Genomic DNA, 8,649 nt, shown 5'->3' with positions numbered 1-8,649 from the left:
TGAAGTTCCGATAGGTGGCGGCGCTGTACGTACCCTTCAAAATGGCGTCTGTACCGTAGGTCAGTTTCAGGCAGATAGCTGTCACTGAGTTTCTTTTGGCGGAAAACCAGAACATTGTAGATATTCATAAGTGCTTGCAGAACACCTACGGAGACGTGGCAGTGAACAAAAGTACGTTGAGTCGATGGGCGTGGCGTCTATCATCATCGAAACAATGCCGCAGAAACCTGTCCGATCTCCTGCGTGCTGGCCAGTGGCACAGAGCTGTGGTTCCTGCAATGTTCGAACGTGCGGACACTCTCATTCGAGGCGATCCACCGATGACAATCAAACACTTCGCTGCACAACTGGACGTCTTTGTTGGTAGTGCTGACACATTCGTCCAGCAGTTGGGGTACTGAAATGCGTGTTCCCACTGTGTTCCTTGCCGTCCGACAGAAGACCATAAAATGTAATTATTTTGGCTCAATGAAGGAAGCACTGCGGGAAGCGGTACGTGGATGAAGGGGAGGTTATTGATACATCAAGAATTTGTCTTCGACGTCGACTGGTAGAGTGATACCACGCGTTCATGCAGGTGGCGTAAGGTCATCGCATTGAACGGAGATTATGTTGAAAAATAGGGTTTTGCTGACAAAAGAATAGGGAATAAATGGTGTATTGAAATCAACCTCCTTTCCGAAAAAAATATTTGTTTCATTACTTATTGAACGCCCTTCATATGTAGTCTACATCACACTGGCGTACGCCTCTTCCTCTTTTTCGCACGAAACTTTGTTTCAACAGAGACAAGAAAATGACGAAGGAAGCCCCAACAATTACCCTTGCGACTATTTTTAGCTAGAAAGTAAAATGCAAAAATTGACTTCTCAGGAAGACAATATAGTTTCTAGGGAAGAATGGTTACAAACCGATTTCGCAGCTTGTAACCACACATCAGTTGTCATCTTTCTCAAGGAATCATCAGTTTACGATAGAGGGAAATGGGGAAAGAGGGCGGGCCGGTGGGATTGAAACTGTATAGTAAGACCAAGGGTTGACTACAGTAAGAAGGTTCGCAGAGACTTGCACCAGATACACTGGCGTGGAGAGCTGAATCAAACCAGTCATCGGAATACAGATGACAACAAGAACAATTTCGTGTTCATAAAATTTCTACGTGGCAGCGGTAACTGTGTTCCTGACTTGTTATTGCGAAATATATGATGGCTAGATTACGTTCCATTTGTGTAGCTTCGAAAGGGAAAGAAACGTACGAAAACAAAACAGTACACTAAATCGGATGAATGCTCTACTAAATTAGGGTGTTCACTAGTCTCCCTGAACTACTCCGTCGAGTCCCTGAACTTGCGTTTCACTAATATTCATCCCACGCACAGCTACAGACACTGCACTCAGTGTCGACAAGCCGGTAAAATGTGTCGTAGCATGTGTTTGAGCTCAAGATAACACCTCATTGAACAACTACTCTCGTCTGTCGAAAGCGAAAGTAGAGCTTGTTTGTTCACTAGACGGCTCAGTTTGTGTTGCAGTAACCAGTCGTAACAGAACAACGAGAAGAAAGCGAGAGCGGTGGTGTCGCCCAAAGATAACAGCTGCAGCGCTCACGTCAGAGCCTTGGGTATTTTGGATTTCGCGACAGGTGGAGCCCCTCTGACGCCGGTACACTGTACACTGGGCGCCTTCCCATTGTTCTCTGTCGCCCATCCGCAACAGGATTTGGAGCCCAACAGCTGTTCTTTCCGTCTGTTACGCCACTAGAAGGTCTCTGGCACTAGTCATGTGAACACTCGCTGCTACACGAAATGCCACTGCGTAGAGCTGTTTTGGGAAAGAAAAACAAAGTCGAAGGAAAAAAGGTAACAAACGAAGTAAGAGTGGAGAATCAACAAATAAACAGAAAGAAGCTAAAGAAAGAACGAAAAGAAAGTAGGAAGTAAGGAATAAGGAAAGGAGAAAAGGACGTAAGAAAGGAAAGAAGAAAGAAAAAAGGAAGAGAATATTGGAAAAAAAGAGAAGGAAAGGAAGGACGGAAAGACGAAAGAGTGGAAAATCAATGGAAAGCAACAAAGAAACATATGTAAGTGAGTAACGAAGGAAATGTGGAAAACCCACATAAAACAGACGGGAAGGAATGAAAGATTTATCAAACAGCAATATAATCAGTGAAGTAGGACAGAAGGAAAGAAAGAAGAATGGCAAAAGAAGGAAGGAAGGAAGGGAGAAAAGTAATGAGATGAAGAGAAGCAGAGAGAAAGTAACCGAGAAGAAAAATAAGAACGAGAAAAGCAGAAGAGGAGGAGGAGGAAAGGCGGAAAGAAAGAAGAACGACAGAAGAAAGGAGGGAGTAAAAGAAGAAGAAACGAAGATCGAGGACACATAACTAGGAAAGAAAGAAGAATGAAAGAGATATGGACGAAGATAATAACGAATTGAGGGATAGGAGAGGCACAGTCATAGTAGGATGAAACTGACGAAGATGAAGATGATTGCGGTTGTAGCAGCCATTACAAGGAAGTATTTTTGGTTTGTTAAAAGAACTACTGTATTCAAAATACATTAATGTAGTTTACACATACAAAAATCTGTATTTCTCATAAACGAAATACCTGGCCAGGGAATATAACATTATCAACTTACTTTAAATGTCAGTCTCAACGTAGCGTCGGTTTGGCATTGTAGAAAGAGAGGAACACGATTATGCCGATTGGTGCTAATCAGCCTGTAGCTTGCGAGAATTTATTTAATCATATCTCATTGCTGTTTTCGCACCGTAAAACAGTACCGAAGTTCCAGTGAATACCTTTTATCCTTGTCGGATCTCTAAGTTTTTGCATAAACAAGCTTTGTATTCACTAGAAAGTTCGTTTGTTGCACAAGGATTAGTCCGAAGCGAATGAACGCCTTATCATGAATGAGACAGCGCTACTTTCCTTTATTCTTAGCCTTTTGATTCTAGTGCTCACGATGCCATCACTATGAACTGACGTCTTCCGCATTTCATTCGCGTTTGTGCGAACCGTTGATTTATTTGCTTACTTTCGCGGTGATTGCATAACCTTCGCTACTTCATTTACTTTGGTAAGCACAATGTTGTCTCTCTCTTGCTGGCCGTATTTTGAGCCTTCCTTACTCTATTTAGTACATGTGGTTTTATTTCTAAGAGAATTCACAAGAAATCTGGATCTCTCTTGTTTGCTAAGCGTCGTGCTGATTCTTTGAGAATGAGCTACATGGCCGTGTGAGGTAGGAATGGCGGTTATCGCTGAAATAACCGGTTTTCGTTTTTTTTTCAGCGCCAGTTTAACATGAGTTTTGAAATCGCTCAAAATAACCAGTTTCTCAAATAACCGATTTTCAGTATTTTAATAATATTATTTCCAGTAATAAACGTAGAAATCGAACAAAGACTGAAAAATTTCCACTCCTTCATTTTCAGGATACAAAGAAACAAAAAATATCATATAGAGCATATGGGGCAATCCTCGCACAGTGCATGTACACGAGTAACATGGCAACATATACATTATTGACTCAGCAGTGCTGTATCAATGTTACGCAGAGGGCTTGTTGCTCGTTTCTGCTGGAATAGTTATTAAGACAACACTGATCAATTTCCGCGTTTTCTATAATAATTCAATATTTCAAAGCAATGGGAATTTTACGAATAAAAATTACTCGGTTTTTCTAAAAAAAGGTTTATTTAAAAGCCAAAAATTTTTGCACTGCTGCTGTGGCTTACTGATATTTCTGTATTTTACCCGGTTATTAGCAAAAAATAAAAAAAAACGCCTTTTACAAAAGAGAACAAAGAAATACCGAAAAATGCCTGTTACTCGGAACTAAAATACTGGTATCAGTTTTAACCGCTCAGTTTTTCCCATCTCTAGTGTGAGATGCGCACTCGAGTTTTGTTTCCCATCGATTAAGGCGAATGCTGGGATGCTTCCCTTGAGAAGCACACTGCTGATTTCCGTGCCCATCTTTATGTTGCGTCTCTAATGGTACTGACGTCGAAAGGACGTCGAAGCACATCCCTTTCTTCTGGCGGTGCCACGAGCTATTTTCTATCATCGAACTAATGTTTCCTATAACCTCATTTCGTAAATATGTGATCAGTTTAAAGTCATTTGCATCTCTCACAGTAGCCTGTCGCTTAAGCCTAAAGGGGTACGATAAGTGAAGTCACAGACACGGAATTCGGTACAGAGTTGCCGGTACTCCATTGCAGGATCGCTGCAATGGCGCAATAGGGAGGGTGAAAGTTCAAGGTCACGTTGGGTCGTGTCGCGTAACGCGAGGTCAGTGCAAAGCCGCCTGTACAATCAGGATCGGAAGCTCCGGTATGGATGACGAGGTGGAAGTCGTCGTGCCAACCACATGGATGCGAGCGTATATTTTTAGACAGCAATCACGTGTGAACACGAGATGTCTGCCGTACCTGAAGAAGCATTTTGTAACCATTCCGTAGTCCGGTGTCCCAAATTAGCTTTTTGTATGAAACAAAGGCCACATATAATACTGAGTTATAACGTACATCTATTGTGCTGGCGTTGCTGAGGAGTTATTCTCATGAATTGCAGTGAATACACTTTTTATTTCTTCTTTAGTTTAGCTCAGCTATTTCATAGCTCCTCTCCTCCAGGATCACACGTTTGTCCTCGTGTCTACTTCATGGCTAGGCGCAGTTATTCAATTTCACATCCGCCAGACAATCGGAATGAATATTTCGCACAGCGGTAATCCGTAACCGTAGAGATCAGATCAAGATGCTAGTCAACACAACAATTTGTGAATAAATAGCACAAAGAAAGTTTATATGTAGATCTACTTTCTAACTGAGGTGATATTTTCGATTACTTTCATTCTCAATTTTGACTCTTGCGAATGCAATAGAAGTGTGCGAATCAAGAAAAAATGCCTGTGAACACCTCCAAATGAAAAGTTATCACAGGAATTCATGCACGAGTGACGACTGGTGAGGAAACGAGAGCACCTGATAGTTACATGTGGGGGAGCAGCAGTATTTAAAAATACGCTCCGAAGTAGTTGTAATTACTGTAATACGAAGGCCTGCGTTCTCTCTCATACGACGTCTATATTATGTTAAATAATACAAGAAAAACTGAACGTGAACATGGTAGGTTATATCTAACAGATATTTTTGAATATAAATGGAGATACACTAGTAACTGTACATAATCTCTGCGAATGTCACTTCATAAAATGTTTAGAGTAAATACAATTCGGAAAAGGAGCGGAAACACAATGCCACAGATTGATCACGAAATAAAACAAACCCTAGATTTTCCTCGATTCAGCGACCCCTTGCCTGCGAATCTGTTGCATTTCTAGTCAGTATTGCAGCTTTACACAGGTTTCGGCTATTTTTATGTATAGAAACCATTCAAATGTTACCGTTGAAGTCAGACTAATGGGGCTGTAAACTTATGTTGTTCAAATAGTTTCAGTACCTTTGACTTGGCTATAGAGGCGAGGAGCCGTGCTGTAAATACTCACTTTTTGAACAATTTAACTTGCTAGGAACACGAAATTTTTTGCAAGTGTGTGATAACCTCACCGCGAAAACAGAATTATCTGCAAAAAAAAAAAAAAAAGGTTTAAATTAGGTTACTCCAAACAGTTCCACCTTCCACTCCTTTTCCTCAAGCCATGTTCTATTGCTTTCCATTCTGCACCTTATCCTACGATAGAATCCGAGCTCCCATAAAATTTTCGTCTCCATCAACTTAATAAATTTTTCATCGTATCATATCTTTTTTTCTCTTTGTCATGTGCAGAGTCATGGTTTTTAACTGTCGAAAACACTCCATTTTGCGGCTTTGCTTAATAGAAGAGGAAGGATTTGGGAAAACACGATAAATATAGATCATTTTCGTCAAATATTCATTGGCATTGCAACTTGTGGAGTATTGTGATTTGTGTTACATTTTGTAATAAAATAAGTAAAATATGCGCGTAATGGGTAAAACAGCAAAGGAAATAAGTATTTTAACACGTCTAAATGTGCAAGAAGACTACAGCATCGGAAACCATAATAGGATGTAGCTGTATGGTAGATATTGGAGTACCAGCACAAAATTACTTGATAGCACCAAGCGAAGCCTAATAACAGACAAAGAAAAAACCTACTGAACATACCACACAAAGCCTTGAAACATGTTTGGATGAAGCAAAAAATTACACACTCGGTCCTGAGTAGTGCGGAATTTCTCTCCGATTTTTCTCAGCAAAACTTTTCTCGATGAGTAAGGAAGTAAGCATTGTGACATCCAAAGGATAACGCAAAGTCCATGAAATCCTGTTGCCACAAAAAATGTTGATCCAAAAACTTAATTAGCAGTAGTGAGAGGCGATTCTAAACAGTGATTCAGAATTACCCTGACTCTCATATGGCAGATTAGTGCAGTTAAATGCGTTCATGAAGTGTTCGTCGTCTGTTCATATCTCATAAACTACAGTAGAAGAGTAAAAAAATAAATATTCTTTCGCAGGACTCACTGAACTGTACTCGCGAATTGCTCAGTCAAAACGCCGGAGTGTAAACGCCAGAATCCCGCAGAAAAAGCGCGATATCCGGGAAGCGCCGGAGTGTAAAAATTACCGGCGTCCGCGTGCGGTAATAGTATTTGTTTGGAATGCGAGCGGACTGACCCATTGTCGCTTCGTGCCGGCCATTATGAATCGAGGCCAGTGGGTTCTCTCTTTCACCGCAGCGCGCTGGCTAATTTTCAGTGTCCGCCGCTGCCATTGTCAGCGCTAGTGCGCGGGCGGGCATTTTTTACGAAGCGCTTAATAAGAGCTGTTTGCGGCCAATCGCCTAATTATTCCCTTTCATCGCGGGGACCGCGTGCGCAGGAGCGCAGGGTTAAAAGCGGAGTCCTGCAGCGGCTGTGGTCGGTCGCCAGCCATTAAGCGAGACAACACGGCGCGGCGCGAAGCGCGCTGGTTGCGTTGCGCGCTCGGCTGCGCCGAACACACACGCGCTATCAGGCCGTGCGGCCGTATTAGGTTTTGCGCCGCGGCTGGCTCGCCACGTAATTAACGGCAATGGCTAGTAGCGCAAATGACGTGCCGCGTCAAGAAATAGCAGTGTAGGAGTTTGTCTTTTGTTGATCGGCGAAAATAAGATGATGATAGTGGGTGGCGGGATGGAGTTGGGGGGGGGGGGGGGGGGCGGGGGTTGCGGCTGCAATGGCAGGTACATGAGTTATGGAGAAAAAATGTTCGCCGTTTCAGGAAGAAAGATGGTATTTAAAAAAAAATCAAAATTAGTATATCAATATTTCTTAAAAGACATCATAGTCGCCGTTGACCGTATAAAATATTTATTGTTACTATTGCAATTTCGGCCTTATGGCCATTTTCAAGTAACACTGCAAAGTTACCTAAACACAAAAATACAAAAGTGAAGCACAGGGTGCATATACATAATTAAGCAAACATTTCATTAAGAAAGTAGCTCAGTTATAAAAATAGGAGGTAAATGTACGTTACTTACATTCTGTCAGAATATAAAACTATCTGACATGAGTACATGTCGTCGTCAGAATGCTGCCTTTTGACTGTGAGAGTCCCACAAGATCTGATGAGTACGACACTTATTACATCGTAATATGTTTCCAGAATGAGATTTTTCACTCTGCAGCGGAGTGTGCGCTGATATGAAACTTCCTGGCAGGTTAAAACTGTGTGCCGGGCCGAGACTCGAACTCGGGATTTTTGCCTTTCGCGGGCAAGTGCTCTACCAACGGAGCTACCCAAGCACGACTCACGCCCCGTCCTCACAGCTCTACTTCTGCCAGTATCTCGTCTCCTACTTTCCAAACTTTACAGAAGCTCTCCTGCGAACCTCGCAGAACTAGCACTCCTGAAAGAAAGGAAATTGCGGAGACATGGCTTAACCACAGCCTGGGGGATGTTTCCAGAATGAGATTTTCACTCTGCAGCGGAGTGTGCGCTGATATGAAACTTGCCCGCGAAAGGCAAAGGTCCCGAGTTCGAGTCTCGGCCCGGCACGCAGTTTTAATCGGCCAGGAAGTTTCATCGTAAGATGTTGTTAAATATATTCTGAACTGTCGATGTTACCATCGTGCTAATAATCTATCACACATACAAGTTCAGGTGCACTGACAACATGTGGAGCTAAGTCAGTTGGCGCGAAAATACATTTAGTAAAGATACTGCCCGTGCACGTAGCAAGGATAGTGCACACCAAGGATACAACTTATAAGCTTTATATCGTAAAGTCTTTTCATCTGTCGACATCATAGAGCTTACTAAATAGTGCTATGATTGTAACGGGCAGTAGGAAAGGATGCGAATATTAATTTATAACATAATAGGGGATAATACTGTGTCATCTGTTAATAAGCTCTCACATAGACTTAAGTGCTCTAAATGAGATAAAGACAGAGCTCTGGTATATAATACTTTGTATGCGTATAAATTTTACGAATATAAATGGCGTAAAACGCTCGCCAGCAATCCAATTTACTGTGCAGCACCACGAATTCCAACAAAACATTATCCGACTGCCCATTACAATCATAGCACTATTTAGTAAGCTGTATGATGTCGACAGATGAAAAGACTTTACGATATAAAGCTTATAAGTTGTATCCTTGG

This window comes from Schistocerca serialis, chromosome 9, assembly GCF_023864345.2.
Source record: "Schistocerca serialis cubense isolate TAMUIC-IGC-003099 chromosome 9, iqSchSeri2.2, whole genome shotgun sequence".
Lineage (NCBI taxonomy): Eukaryota > Metazoa > Arthropoda > Insecta > Orthoptera > Acrididae > Schistocerca > Schistocerca serialis.
The sequence above is the reverse complement of the archived record's forward strand: the minus strand, read 5'-3'. Positions refer to the sequence as shown.